Genomic DNA, 16,072 nt, shown 5'->3' with positions numbered 1-16,072 from the left:
CCCCTCACCTACTGAGGAATTTAATTCTTAGGCGGAACTGCGTAGTGATTTTAAAATGCACCATTGATTTTCCGCGACTAGATACAAAACATGTCCGTTACAATGATTACTTTCTGTTTAGGATTTTGTCAAATATTACTTTTTGTGAGAGTATTGTCTGTAAGTACCTACTTATTTTATGTTTAAAGAAAAAATGCAATAGGTAAAGCAACTTTATTTGTACTCAGCTTATGCTATAAAATGATGATAAATATGTAACAGCAATTCAAAAATTAGTAGATTTAAATTGCAATAATTAAATCGATGCTCTGCAAAGGAATATAAGTTGAAGACAAAAAGAGAGTAACGACTCTTGTTTAATTCTTTCCTGTAGCAATGCTAGGGATACAGGTCTAAGATATTTGGCATGTATATTCCATTTTTTAAACTTACATGGTTTAAAGGGTCGTAACTCTTGTTTAAGCTAGAGTAAAATGTTCGATGTAATAATCCTGGGTAGCAGGGGTTATTTGTTAATGCCAAACATGTGCGGAGGTACTCATATACATGTAGTCAATAAAAATATATACATGAGGACAGTTTTCTGAGGTCTAATTCGTTACATTTCATATAGGTTTAGTTCATACATGATCTGGATCTTTGCATGATCTGGAAATAATGGAAAAATCCGTCAACAATCCAGTGTGTGAATTAGCATGAAAAAACATCAATCAATATTTGACTTTATGAAGGAGTGACAAGGCTGACAAAGATATTGTATGGACTATAGAACGTACGAAATGATGACTTTAAATGATGACATAAGAAGAAAAAAAGAAAAAAATGGTGCATCGTTCATGAAAAATTTTTAAAAAAAAGTGATTTATGTACAAAACTTTAGATAGAGTATCGAATAGATTGACAAAGTTTTTTTTCTTAACAAGTCCAAACTTTTCAAGGACATCGAAACGATGAACAGAATTATGTATCTAGTCAACATGGATCTATTATTATAGTCAACTTGATAAAATCCACGGTAAAAAGTATTGGAGGAGTAGAGTTTGGAATGGACAACTTTGACTCCATTACATATATTATGAATTTGCACATTCTTATTATTTTGCTTGCCTAGTGGTACTTGAGAGAAGTTTAAAGTGTGATGGGGCATGGACCTTATATAATTTTATCTTTCATAATACAAGAACTGCTTTGGGTTTTTTAAATCTCATTTAAAACTATTTGATTATTCCTTTATCAAAGGAATGGAAATGACTCCTCCCAAATTTTTGACTTTTTTTAATAACTTACTAGCATGTCCAATGATCTTTAATTTTTTAGACAATAATGTAACCACTTGCATTACAGATTGTTTTTACCCTATTCTATACCTAAACTGGTACTTAGTACTGGTACTATCTTAAGTAATGTCAACTTCATTTGATATAATCCAATTTAAACACACAATGAATCAATTTCTATTGATATGATGAGGTATAAACCACTCAGATTACGAAGTCGATCCTTATGTCTCGTGGATTCGAATCCAGCTGTCAAATCCATGGAGACCAGTCCTTCGAATGGGACCATAAAAACTAACGTCCCGTTTCGCAATAAGTACTGGCACTAAAAAGACCCCTCACTGCGCGCTCAGTCAAAATTTGTAGTTATCCACCGGCAACTGGTGAGGTTTCCATACGAGTGTTCAACATTCTCGAGAGTGGCGTTAAACAACAAACAGACAAACGATGATGACTAGTAACATAGGTACTTGAAGGGTGATTGAAATCTAGAAATACGAAAGTACATTGAATATATATGGTACAAGTGCAAAAGATGTTTTAACATAATGTTTTGCTCTCTATTTCAAAATGAACGCAAGTTGTTGGGAATATTTTTTTTTACAAAAGTGATCGGAGCGGGTGTTTGGAGAGGACTTTTAGCCAAATACCGATCACATTTTTCACAATTTGATCAATTATGAAAGTTACATATAATACATTTTTGTGTAATTTCATCAAAATTGATATGCAGTTTAATTTCAACATGCTGTTTTAAAAATAAAGATAAATTTAGTTTAAATTTTAGGCCGAAAACGTTACACCCCCTTCTTTAAAAAACGTTATTTACATCATTACCGGCTACTCAAATTCTGTAATTTAAGACTCAGTGCTTACATAAGGTGTCCATGGGCCACTTGTTTACCTGAGCATTTTATGCTTGATTTAACGAACACATGCACTTTGTAGAATATGAAATTCTTGTGGTTTTATCCTTTGTTATCGAATTATGAAGGAGTGTGCAGTTAGAAGCAAACATCGTTGTGCGGGTATTAATGTATTATGCCAGTATATACTTTTGATGCATCCCTTTGTAATCATTTTATGCTTGCTGTATTATACCGTATATGGTCGATCCAATGACATTGTTAGCCAATACTGATGTTTTTTTTATACAAACTGAGATAGGAGATAGGATTTTTTCAAATGTTATTTTTTGGGAGAGTATGGACTGTGAGTATCTATTCCATTTTACCTTTAAAGACCGTATTCAATTGTGAAAAGCAAATTTATTTTTACTCATCTTATTTTAAGAAATGAAGACAAATTTTTAACAGCAATTACAGAAATAAAGGATTTTAATGATCATAAATCGTTGCTATGGTTAGGGATATAAGCGCAAGCCAAAAGGAAAGTAATGACGCTAAAATTCTTTGCTGTGACCAATGCTAAGGATATAGGTGTAAGATGTGCGGCATGTATATTCTTTATTTTTTTCAACACGGTTGAACGGGTCGTAACTCTTATTGAAGCTAAAGTAACATGTGCTATTATTATGTTGGGTGGCAGGGGATATTCCTTTAATGCAAAACATGTGCCAAGGAGGTACACATAAATATGCGGTCCAAAAAAGAAGTACACAGGAAGGTTTTCTTGGGGCTTTTTAATAAAACATTCTGTGCCCCCATGTCTGAATGCGGCATATCTCTGTTCGTACCGTATAAACATGTACTTGTCTATACGTCGGTATTCAAAGACTTTTTATTCAAAGTTGGATGTGCGACTTAAAGGCAAGTCAAAAAAATAGTTAACACAATATCAGGTAAGGGATACAGATAATTAACCATATCATTATACTTATTCAAAAAAAATAATAAAACTGTATAAATACCCCCTCCCCCAGCGAGAAAATGAAATGGATTGGACATTGAGCCCTACATAATTATAAAATTCAAAGAATGATCATAAGGTTATACATTGGTGGCCCGAAACACTTAATATGAATGAATATTTGGAGGCCAAATCTTCCAACAATGATTTGGAATTCCTATGCGAACCAGTTGCGTCCCGTTATTAGCAGACTCATTTTTGTATTCAAGAAGAAGAATATGTTCAAAATCTTAAACGTGAAAAGGAGAAAACCCTTGTTGGGGCCTTCAACTCGTCATTTGGATATATTGACGACGTATTGTCAATTAACAATGGTAATTTCCATTATTATGTCGATTCGATATATTCTGATGAGCTTGAGATAAAGTATACCACAGAGTCTGTCACATGTTATATATTTGGATCTTTTACTTAAAAAAGACGTAATTAGTAATCTAACAAACAAGAACAACGATAAATGTGATAACTTTAACTTTTCTATCGTCAACTTCCCTTACTTATGCAGCAATATGACTTCATCACCTGCATACGGAGTTCATATATCTTATATCTTATATATCTCTAACCCTAACCCTAACCCTACACAAGAGCTCTACGTATGAACGATTTCTAAAACGAGGTTAAATATTGACGAACAATTCGATGAAACAAGAACTGAAGTAGTCTCGTTTAAAGTAATCATTTCGTAAGTTCTATGGTCAATACAATGACCTTGTCAGCAAATATAATTTATCATTGAGTCAAATGCTGACTGACATTTTTCAAACTATTTGTTAGTCCATCATTTATACACTAAATTGACGACGGATTTTTTCCCCCATTATTTCCCGATCATGACGAGGAGCACACGGCGGGTGTGAGCGGTCGGAAGGAGATGCTCACTCCCCCATCGCACCTGATCCCTACTTTCATTTTTTTGAGGTCTGTGTTCGCTCTGCTCCTATTTTGTTTTGTTTTATGGACCTTTGTTCGTTATCTCCATGTTTTTCATTTCAATAGGTTTGTCTAAAATAGTTCAAATTATATTTATAAAAATATACTGTAGACGTACTATTTTCCACGGAGTCATAATTCTGCGATATCTCTATTTCTCTTTAGTCCGCGGGTAGAACATTACACGGATTTTTTAAACTCTTACTACATTTCTTTTTGAGGACCATAGGACAAACTTCCACGGAGAATTTGTGAGCGCGCACATAGCGTAAATTAATACCACGCGGAAAAAAAGTATATCTACAGTATTTTAATTTTAATTGACATAGTTGAAAAGAAATAGATGGAGGAAAAATATCGAAATCAGTGTTTTGATTATCTAGTAGATAAGGGATATAACTCCTTTAGTTTTATAGGCGAGTAAATACGGTATATTGAATTGCATATCTTACAGCAATTGTTAGTCTCCTTCGCCCACTATTTTTGCCTACAGATAACTTGATGATAAAGAAGGCTTGAGGAAAATACAACCGGTTGACAGGGATTGCTTTCTTCTCCTGAGTTTCATGGGATCCATGTGTGATGCCTTTGCCCTTTTGAAAAACGTGTATTGTTATTAAGAATTTTGAGATCAATTTTTTTGTTACTCATCGATTTTGTCATTTATTTAATGCCTTTCTCAGGCACATCTATGATCAATTACCGGTATTCTTCTCAATAGAACATTTTGAGATATATACGTTCTGAAATATTTGTTTTGCAAACAATTGTATGAAATATAAGAAAAGGACAAAATTCCATTAAACATCACACAAAAGGAGCGGAGCAAACACGACCCTCAAAAATATCAGAGGCGGAATCAGGTGCCATGGAAGAGTGGGCTGTGCTTGTTGACTGGTCACATCTACCGTGTGCTCCTTGTTATGATCGTAAAATAACGGAAAAGTTATGTGATACAATGAATTCTATGAAATCCATTCATTTAAAGAAGGACTTTAATTTTTGAAGATATATGAGGTTATGAACTACAACGCTTCACACCGGCAAAGCGCCCTTCATGCTAAATTTGCTGGCGTGAAGATTTGTAGTTCATAAACATGTTCCTCATGAATTTTCCAAAAATAAATTCATTTCTTATATTTACATTGTTTCTCTGACGACTTGCCACAAAATTTATGCCAGTCCTCTGTCATTTTTAAAGCAAAATAGTTTGCACTATGGTTTTGACGTCAAGTGTGGCATCTTACGTAATATATGAGAGATTCATGCTCACCCATGGTAGTTTATGAGAAAATGGACAGTCTTCCTCTTTGTAAAGAATCTTAAGGAACATTATTTATAAATTTAAATATTTCTATAAATATATAAAAGGTTCACGATAATTAAGCGGACATAGAGGAGTAGTTTACTGCTATACATGGTTCTTAACCTTAAAATTTGGTCTATGAAATTGGATATTTAAGTACTATCCACATTTATTTTTTTCCCCAAGAAGTATCTAAGCTATATGGTATATTTTATATAGGTTGCTTAATAAGTAAATAATAAGAAATGATTACTAAATGGATGATTAATCATTGTTTTTGATCACACGATATTAATATTTTTGCTTTTTCAAAGTTTGTGCATTTGACTTCCTTTTCATTACTATTTGAGTTTTTTAAAGAAGTTTACATTTACAATCGACGGCTGACTTTAACAGTTTAAAGGGACCAGTTCAAAACAAAGTGAAAAGGTGGTGTCTATTCAATAACAAAGTTTTTGCACTTTTTAAATTGAAAAAAAAAATTAGTTCTGATAACCGTAGGCACTTGTTTCTGCATTTTTTTTTTAAATTTTGGGTATAATAATAACACAGGGTATCTTACTCCGAATAACATGGACTCTCCCTTCCCAGAAATGCAGTGATATTACTTTCATAGAAAATGCATTGGTAAAGTATTTTATTTCTCAGTATATGATATACACATGCATTAGTGATCTCCAATGAAAATTCTCCTATGTGCAAACAAGCTGATGACACAAGATATCAACAGTCATGTTTAAATCATTATTTCGCAAATGTTGTGGTTGATGCATTAAGCTTGTCAGCAAATACAATCTATCATGAAGTAAAAAGTTGACTTAAGGTTTTCATACTAATTGGTAGGTCATTATAAACATAATAGGAGCAGAGCAAACACAACACTCCAAACATCAGAGGTGGGATCAGGTGTCTTGTAAGTGAGCATCCCCTGCCGACCGGTCACACCCGCTGTGTGCTCCTTGTCATGATCGGGAAATAAGGAAATAATCCATCGTCAATTCAGTGTATAAATAATGGACTAACCAATAATTTGAAAACATCAGCATCTGACTCAATGATAAATTGTATTTGCTGACAAGGTCATTGTAATGACCATAGAACTTACGAAACTTGAGAATTGATGACTTTGAACGAGACATTTTAAGTTTTTGTTTCATCAAATTTTTCGTCAATATTTTACCTCCTTTTAGAAATTGTTCATAGGTAGATCATGCTCTTGCGAATCGAATCAATTGAGATATATATACTTCGTATGCAGGTGATGATGAAATATTGCTGCAAAGGTTATGGAAGTTGACGATAGGAAAATTAAAGTCATCACGTTTATTATAGAACTTTGTTATGAGATGTAACATGTCTTTCAATATACACTTTTCATGTTTGGATTTTATTCCATTAAATTGTTTAAGTCAGCCGTCAATTGTAAAATCACTATTACTAAGACTTCATTATGTATAGTTGTTTGAAAGACATATGATATAAAGACATTTTTTAAATAAAATCTCGTAAATATTAATTTATGTCATTTTAGTAAATTAATCCGCATAATTCCGAATTTTCATTTCTAGTTTCAAAATAATGGGATTCAAAGTGTCAAAAAATTCTATACAAATATGTATAATTATGGATGGTTGTAGAAAGGTAAATTTCTGAACATCAGAGAAAGTTTAAAATGTCTCGATATTCTATACATTTATTATTTGCATCATTTATAATAAAAATAGGTCCAAAAATATCTGCCATGATTTATTTTATCTGTTTTTAATTAAGTATGCCAATTAATTTTTTATTCTGCAGGACAGGTTTCCGGTATACAGTGTGACTTCATGTCCTCAAAATGACATCGAATGGCGAAAATCATCCGAGAGATTAAATTGTTCTCTGCATTACAACAAAAAGCTTTACCGATATCACTGTTTGCCAGACTCTAAACTAACAACCTTGGTGGAATTTTGTTACGATCATATTCGACCTTTGGTGCCGAAAGGTATAGAAATCAAATTTTATTCCGAAAGAGATAAACTTCTTATTGCAAAAAAGAATCCCTTAAATTTATAAAATGTTTGGCGTTCATGTTGTACTATTTTTTTTTAACCTTAGCAAACGTATTTAATTACTTTAGATAATGCAAGTACTCCCAACAAAAAAGGTCTATAATTAACTATAGTAATCTATTATTACATTTACTATAGTATTTTTTACTATATTGAATGAAATTATGTATTACCATGGATTTCATATTTTTATGGGGGTTTTTTCTCCAATGCATACATGCACATTTTTTTTATTTACAAGAAGATATTATGATATTATATAATCATTTCTTATTTTAAAAATTTGATTCTAAGGTATTGTATTTCAAAGATATTTAGTCTCGAAATCTCATTTCTTAAGTAAAATTGCATAGGAAATCAAAGTATCAAAGTATTTACTATGGTTAACGATAGTATTTTTTTGTTAGCGACGTAGAGATATTCTTGAATCTAACGAATCAGTTCTTTAAATTTCAAATTGGCAACAAAGGAAAAGATACTGTGAACACCGTTCTATATCAGAGCTTTCTGTGAACATCGTGCTTAATTATAACAAAGATCAGTCTTGCATTCCATCATATTTCAAGTTAAAGTGTAAATCCTGCATTCCAAAAAATGTTTCGTAACTGTTGCTTTCAATTTTTCAATTATAAACAAACATACAGTGCATATAGGTGTTGAATTTATATGAAGAATAACCCCTTAAAGGTGAATTTTAGACGGGGTCACGTGACCCCGTCTATAAGTGTACTGTCAGAGCCCTCGAACAGGAAGCCGTGGTGATAACACATGGATTAAATCTACACATATGAAAGAGTGCAGAAATTATTTTGATCAAAATGTAAACATTCTGTATCAAACTGAATAAAGTGGTATGAACTTTTTTCTAAATCAAATTAATTATTTTTTAAACGTAAACTCAAAATATTAATTGTAATATTACGACTGCGTACGCATCATCCATTGTTTACTTCTGGAAAAATATTAATTCGGACCAGGTGAAATTCGGACAGTTCAAAAAGTTTCTAGACTTAAGAATTATTGAAATGTCTCCTTCAAATTAAATGAAAAAGTCGAATTTCTATTATTCATAGAATCGTTTTTAGTATGTTAATTTAAGGATACACCAAAGGTTTCCAAAGGGCAAAATTTAATTTGCTTGTAATTCTTTCATTAACAAAGATAACATATTAAAAGTATATATCATTTGAAAGCTTCTTAAATTTACTATTTAATGATCTTAATTTAAATTTTCATTTTTATCTTATTTCAAAGTTATTAATATTTTAATGTAAATATTAGTGCATTCATATTTTATAAATCAACTTTTTTGTATTCCACCTATCAAAGTCAAAATTTTGCTTCAATGTAGATTAAAGATTGAACTTTAAAACCGTATCTCAGATTTTTGATAAATCTTCTTATTCAAAAGTTACATCCATTTGTCCTTCAATGTTACCAATTTATTAGCCGAATTCTACGTTTCCCCCAATAATTCGAGAACTGAGCAAGATATCAAAAATCTGAGATATGGTTTTGTGAACAAACATTTGAGACACAATCTAGCCAGTTTTCAGAGAAATTGGTCAATAAATAAGGGAGCTGAATCCTTTGAAATAATACCACCAACTGTCTGATCTTACTTTACAGTAGAGAGCAAAAACCCATTACACAACAAAGTCTGCCAAAGCTAGAAATATATGACACCTTGGAGATTCAGCCTTGGATACCTGTCACTTATCCATATTTCCTATGCATATTTACAAGAATGGGAGGTTCTGTTCTTTATTTAGGTGCTTTTAATGAAGTAAAATAGGTTCAATTCTGAATCAGAGAGATTTCCCGGCAAAATGGCAAGAGCTAAGCTCCATCTTCTATTTCATGGTCATTAGTGACCTGTTAGATCTCCTTCCCTAAACCTAGAGTTCCTGTAGTTTAATTACTGATAGCCTCTGTGTGGCTAGTGAAGAATTCCCCAAGTGGTCACAGTGATTTATTGCTCCTTTCAGTAGCAGGCATGTACAGACCAATTCAGAAGGTTCAATAACGGCACATTCACATGTGTTAGTGTTTATGTTTGATTATTGTTAAATAATTAGAAAACCATTCAATAATCAGCAAGAATTTTTCATGCACTATAAAGCAGTGATTAGCATTGTTTTCTTAGCCAAAAATCTCAAAATTGACAAAAATCTTGAAAAAAGCCTTTGGTGTATCCTTAAAAAAATATCAAAACTCGTTAAAAAAATCACATTTGTGAAATCTAACATGAAAATTATTTTGACCCCGTCTCAAGTTACTAAAGGGTTGTCTTTCTTTAATTACCGTCAATTTGCCGTCTTGGAAGATCGTTAATGTATGAAATTAATTTTCTTTTTCATTTCATAGATATATAATAGCATAAATAATAAATATATTTAATTAAACTAATATATTTATGTATGAGCCGAGGTGTCTTTTATGTGAGCCGAGGTGTCTTCAAATTTGGGCCGAGCCGTTGGAGCCGAGGTGTCAATGGGCCGAGATATCAGTGGGCCGAGGAGTCGTTGGGCCGAGCAGTCTGACATTCTTTCAGTACTGTCTCAGTACTTTGAATTTTTTTTTGGTTTCAAATCGAATTTCACGGGTGACAGCGCTTCATTTATATTAAAATTAAGTCCAAAATAATTCCAAAGTTGGGCTTTAATTTTTCCTGCAAGTTCTTCTATTCTTGTATATGTGGATGTATAATTAAGGTGCATTTATACATTTAACCTTTTTTGATTCTCTGCTCTCTATATCGTCATATTTCTTTTACAGGAAACTGTGTCGTTTTAAATACTCACAGTACTCTGTTGGACACTTATAATTGTTCGAAATTTAAAGATGGGTGTCCAGATGTGCATTTTGACAGCGATGCTATTTTAAAATGTGAGTAAGATATTGTTCTTTCCCTTTTGAAATGGCATTTTATGTAAAAAAAAAAAAGGTGGGGACACTAATACATTTCTTTCTCACGATATTTTGTAGATCCGAGTTGTTTATTGATCGAGACAAAAAAGCAGTGCTACTTGGCAGAAAACACGTGTATAACTGTGCCTGGGTAACTTCTTTTCTATAAGTTATGGGTGCTGCAATATCATTCATACATGTATTTAGTTCTTTTCTTTTATAAATACTTAAATTCGTTTGTTTTAGATCAAACCTTACAACCCAATCGATTTTAAGCGGACCATCAACTGCAAGGTATTGACTTTCTTTACATATTCAAAAATGTAGCATCTGTTTCAATATAGCATATATAGAATAGCAAAAGTGCATTTCCGATTTCCCTTTATTATTTGAGTAATACACTTATCATAACAAAAATATGTTTTGCCTTCTATGTCAAAATATACAATTATATATTTAAAAATCAGAGTTCTGTATTTTCTCATGATTGAAGATGACGTACTAAGAAACAAAATATCATTTGTGTCTTCTAACAAATCTCAGGAAAAAGTAGGTATAACCATAACTAAATAATACATCAATACAAATCTTACCCAAAGCTTGAAATAAACATTTCAAAACATCAGATTTGCTCAAAGTCCAATGAACAATAAAAATTGTGAGCAATCACGGACACTCGAAAACAGAGGTTGTATCAGGAGCCATACAGGAGTGACCTTTCCTCTCGCATCAGTCGCACCCACCAATAGCTCTAAGTCACGATCCTAGGGTCATGCATTTCACAATTTTGGGAGAAGCATTTTGTTCATCATAACCTTGCATTTATTTCATTGGCTTAATATATAACCAGGTGCAGAGGAGAAGACTTAATTCATTTTACTATATATTGAATAACCACTCCGCCTCCAACTCCTCACAAGGGACCACATGAAATTAACAATTTTTCAAGAAGAATTACTTATACACACCAAAGTAATTAGAGTGAATTTTGTATAGGTACAAAATTTGTTGGGGTTGGGGTAATGCTTATTGTAATGGTAATGCATTGCATTACATGAACTCAAAGTAATGCTAGTAATGTGTAATGCCCAAAAATTTGCATTACATGTAATGGTTATGGTAATGCATTACTAAATAAAATCCAGTGTAATGCTGGCATTACATTGCGTTACAAAGCATTATTTTATATGTACCTATTTTAAGAAATTTAAATGGACATGGATGATGGAAATTATTGTTTAGGGTTTTTTTTTATTGATTTATTTTCATTATTTTGCAAATGATAAAATTCAATTAAAAATTTACCTACATGTATTTAAATAAAATTCCTGTATCTATATTTATTCTGTTAAAAGTACACTTTTCAAACTTATTTCAGATAAGAATTGATTTCAAAGAATTATATAAAATAGTTTTAAAAGATCTTTTTTTTAAAAAAAAATCACATATGAGATACACTAATTAATGTACAGTGTAAACACATAATTGACACCTTTTGAATATCTAGAGTGTCATCAAAAAACACTACGCCTCTGGGTTTTGTAACAATTTAAACAATGTATTGTTTTGGGGAAATGCTCCAAATTACCAATCCCTTTCTCCTGGCTATGTTTACAAAACATTAATTAAGCTGGTCTGCTAGCTTGTACTGACCATGAAAATTTCATTGTACCAAAGAAAATAGAAGGCATGCAGGCATAATATGATTAGCAGATCAAAATGAACATCCTGTCTACTTTTTCAAAAAGTTTGTCAATGCATTCATTTTTTTTCATAAGGTACTAATCAAAATAGCCTATATGTTTTATTATTAGATACTTTCAGCAGCTAGGGGTTAAAGACTTAAAGTGCCCCAAAAGTTAAATTGCTTCTTGACATCAATAGTTAAAGAAAAAGTTAATATTGCACATGTCATATATAACTAATAATTTAAAAGTTTGAACTTTCTGTGAATGTAAGTTTTTGACAGTGTATACAAAAACTTGAAATCAAATTTGAATTTTGAAGGGGGTGGATATATACTTTATATGGGAGAAAAATCGCAAAGTTTTGTATAAATTTCTATGTTTATAAAACCTCCAAAAGTAATGGTAATGGTAATGAATTACTTTCTTAAAGTAATGGTAATGTAATGCATTACTTTAAGAAAATATTGTAATGTTAATGGTAATTTAATGCCCAAATTGTTGAAGTAATGGTAATGTAATGCATTACTTTGCAATGTAAATCGCCCCAAGCCTGGTACAAATAGATATATAGGCAAAATCATTTTTATGAACTTAAAGCTGAAAATTTATTGTTCATCTTAACCTTGAAAAAATGCTTTTAAATAAAGAAAATCCTAGTTTAATTTAGGAAAAAATATAAATTCTACGAGTATTTAGGTAAATATACCAACTTGAAGATAATTTTAACATTTAAAATAATCTAAACAAACCATTTTGAAATTATAGCGGAAAACTACTCTTAATACCTCTTTGTCTCTGTGTAACGTTTCTCACAGCATATTTCAAACTTGCAACCAATAAAAAATGCTTTGAAGTTTGAACTAACAAATACACGTAACAATCAAAGGTGGAAAATAACTTTTGCTTTTAAATTGTTTTTTCATCGAATCCTATTACAAACTTTACAATACACTTACACCTAAAGAGCTACTCTGAGCTACAGCCACATGATTTATTGATTTCTTTGTATTCACAAAATTACCTGAGACTACAAATCACGTGATATATTGGAATACTAAACAGGTCACAATTAGGTCAATGACATGTAAATACCCGTAAATAGTGAAGAAAACGGCCGGCGTTTTGTACCTTTTTTCAAAAAGTTTACCCCGAGCGCACCCTTGCCCAAAATTCTCCTTTAAATATGTTGTATTTCCAATAGTTCTACACCTTCTGTCCTTTTGAGAAATTTGGGCAAGAATGCGCTCACCATGTATTCCAGCTTTAAAGATCGGAATAACTTTGAATAATTAACAATGGAAATTCATGAATTGCAGTGACCCCTCTTACAAAACATAGCCTCGTTCTTTTTTATTACTTACTTTTAATTCATGTAATTTTTCAAAGTTGTGATTAAGACCTAGAAGAACTGCTTTATTAATTTCATTAGGCTACTTTCTGTACTTTATTTTTGCGCAATTTACCGGGGGACACCCCCCCCCCCGAAAGAAAAAAAAAACAAGACAGCAGAAAAACAAAAAACAAAACAAAAAAAACAAACCAATCACACATACAATTAATAAAATTGTTTTAGTAATAAAATATAACCACACGCAGCATCACAACAACACAAAAATTCTGTACACCATTATATGTACTATAAGTATTTACTGTACTTTTAAAAGTATGTAGAGAGAGAGAGAGAGAGAGAGAGATAATAAATTCGACTTTTAGAAAATACAAAAGAAGTTTTTTTTTCTTTAATGGGATTTTATTCTGTTTTTATTTACAAACTTGTAGCCTTCCTTATCCGTTTATCTTGAGTGTTAAATTTTCACCTAGAAACGACTAAAATTGAGGGGGAAATCTGGGTTAAATTTTAGGGAGGGATTACATATACATCCTCGCGCAAGATCCCCCAGCGCCCCCCCCCCCCCCCCCCCCCCCCCCCCCCCCCCCCCAAAAAAAAATCAAACAACAAAAAAATGGCATAAAGCTTGAGAAGTTCTTTGTGTTTACTTTTCTGTATATTTTGTAGCCATTATAACTGGCTATTACATGTTTTCAATCGATCGATAAAATGCCCCGCCTACTCTGAATATTAATGTGACACAATTAAAACCTAACTTGGACAAGCGCAACATTCCGGAATTAACTTCCACTAGAGGGCTTTTTTAATTACCTTAAATAAAACTAAAGCGCCGTTTTCAATGAAAATTTAGAAAGTGATGTACCACACTTATAACAAAATATCGGTGTAAAATTATTAAGATTTGAGTTAATTAGATAAAGTTAGAGGGGTCCAAAAAGGGGCCACGGCACTATGCTTAAGTGGAAACATTCTTTGTAAATGCAATCTTGTAAGTTTGTAAATCCAAACTTGTAATCGTATCAGTTTCTAGTATACATATGTAAGTAGGTAATGCAGACATCCAAGCATGTAGTTCTGAACATACAACTATGTTGACTTTAAATTCAAATTATGAATGTGTGTATGTTTGATGTTGTATACTTTGTTTTCCGGAATTTATATTTCCGCGCTTTGAATAAAACAGAAAGACAATTTACAACTCTACAAATGCAAAGTCTACATGTTTGTGGAATTTTGATTGCAAGAAACTATGGAGGGCTGTCGGTGGCATATTTTTTTTAAAATTCTTGTTTCATTTTTTAAACATTATTATTACAACTTTTTTTCCAAATTAAATAAATTTCAACGACTTCATTTTTTATTTCTTATTTTAGTTCTAACTTCTTGTTTATATATTTTCCAAGATCCGGGGAGGGGCGATGTGCCGTGCCCCAATAATTTTGCCGATATAAAGAATACTATAGAAAACATACCTAATACATTTATATGCTTGTGCCCCCTCAATAAAAAAAGTCTGATGGCTTCTTTTTAAGGGGAGGGGCGTAGTTGATATATAGTTGCCCCAAACTGAAAATGTATGGCTTTGCCCCCCCCCCCCTCCCAACTGAAGTTGCTTCCTACGGACCTACTCTTTATTTTTTTTGCTTCCTTTCGTATTTTCATTTTATCTGATATTTAAAATTATGTTTCACTATTCCTGACTTATTACTTTTTTTAGTGTAAAACTATAAGAAGAATCGAAAGATTTAATAAAAGAGTAGAACTATAGTGCGCAGCAGAATTAAACTAAGGAATCCGAATAAAATTTAAAAGAAAAGGAGTGCATCAGCCTTTTTTACTTGTTCACAGAAGGATATGGAGATAACGAACAGTATTCAGTCTAAAAGTCCATAAAACAATACAACATAAGAGCAGAGCAAACACGGACCCCCGAAACATCAGAGATGGGATCAGGTGCCATGGAGGAGTGAGTTCGTCTAAGTTCAATTAATGGCCCTGGTGCATGATGTTTCAAAATGATAATTAAGCCCTCATTCCTGATTGTATGCTTATATTGTATATAAATATCAGTTATATTTCAGTTGATATTGATTTAACATGATTTTAAATTAGGACTGAGATTTTTTTTTCACTTCAACTAAGGACCGAAGTAGAAAAGGGGACAAAATGTTGGATTCTCCACTTTTTGTGTGGAAAAAAAATCACGAGCAGATGTTTTGATATGAAAATGCATCTATTGGCTGCATTCTCCCTCCCAAACACACTTTTTCTTGCATATTCACCAAACTCTGGCTAATTATTTAGTGAAAAAAAAGTTTCTGAAAAGTTAACATGAAAGATCCCTAACATCGCTTTTACAGAGGAAGTTTTACATGTACCAGTTTATTTAATTAATATTTATTTGTCATTTCTTTTTGGGGGGACCCTCCTTTCCCCTGAGGAATATTGATACGTAACTGCATCTACTGAATGTTTTTGATATTATTGCAATTTTAATTAAGATCTAAAATGGGGCACTGATCATAGTTGCCAAAGGTTGGGCGTTAGTCTCGTAAGCGGTTCATTCTACGTATTCCCACTTTTTGAAAATCAGGTAGAAAAGGGTAAGATTTTTTGTGGGAATAGATGGATTTTTTGTGTAAACAAATAATTAACTATGAAAACATATAATTGCTGTACAAACA

At 32.1% G+C, this 16,072-nt stretch overlaps 1 long non-coding RNA gene across 1 annotated transcript; it reads left to right on the top strand.

Annotated features, from left to right (window-relative positions):
- The first annotated feature begins 2,458 nt into the window (after window positions 1–2,458).
- Window positions 2,459–10,644, top strand: LOC134279396 (uncharacterized). The gene is made up of 5 exons (XR_009994623.1): window positions 2,459–2,489; window positions 7,183–7,372; window positions 10,218–10,328; window positions 10,428–10,500; window positions 10,596–10,644. It is a non-coding gene; the product is annotated as an uncharacterized LOC134279396 (long non-coding RNA).
- Window positions 10,645–16,072: the final 5,428 nt, after the last annotated feature.

Source organism: Saccostrea cucullata, unplaced genomic scaffold, assembly GCF_032062105.1.
Source record: "Saccostrea cucullata isolate Sc308-1 unplaced genomic scaffold, CSIRO_AGI_Scuc_v1 ctg472, whole genome shotgun sequence".
In the NCBI taxonomy this organism is placed as follows: domain Eukaryota; kingdom Metazoa; phylum Mollusca; class Bivalvia; order Ostreida; family Ostreidae; genus Saccostrea; species Saccostrea cuccullata.
This window is presented reverse-complemented; position numbering and strand designations above follow the sequence as displayed.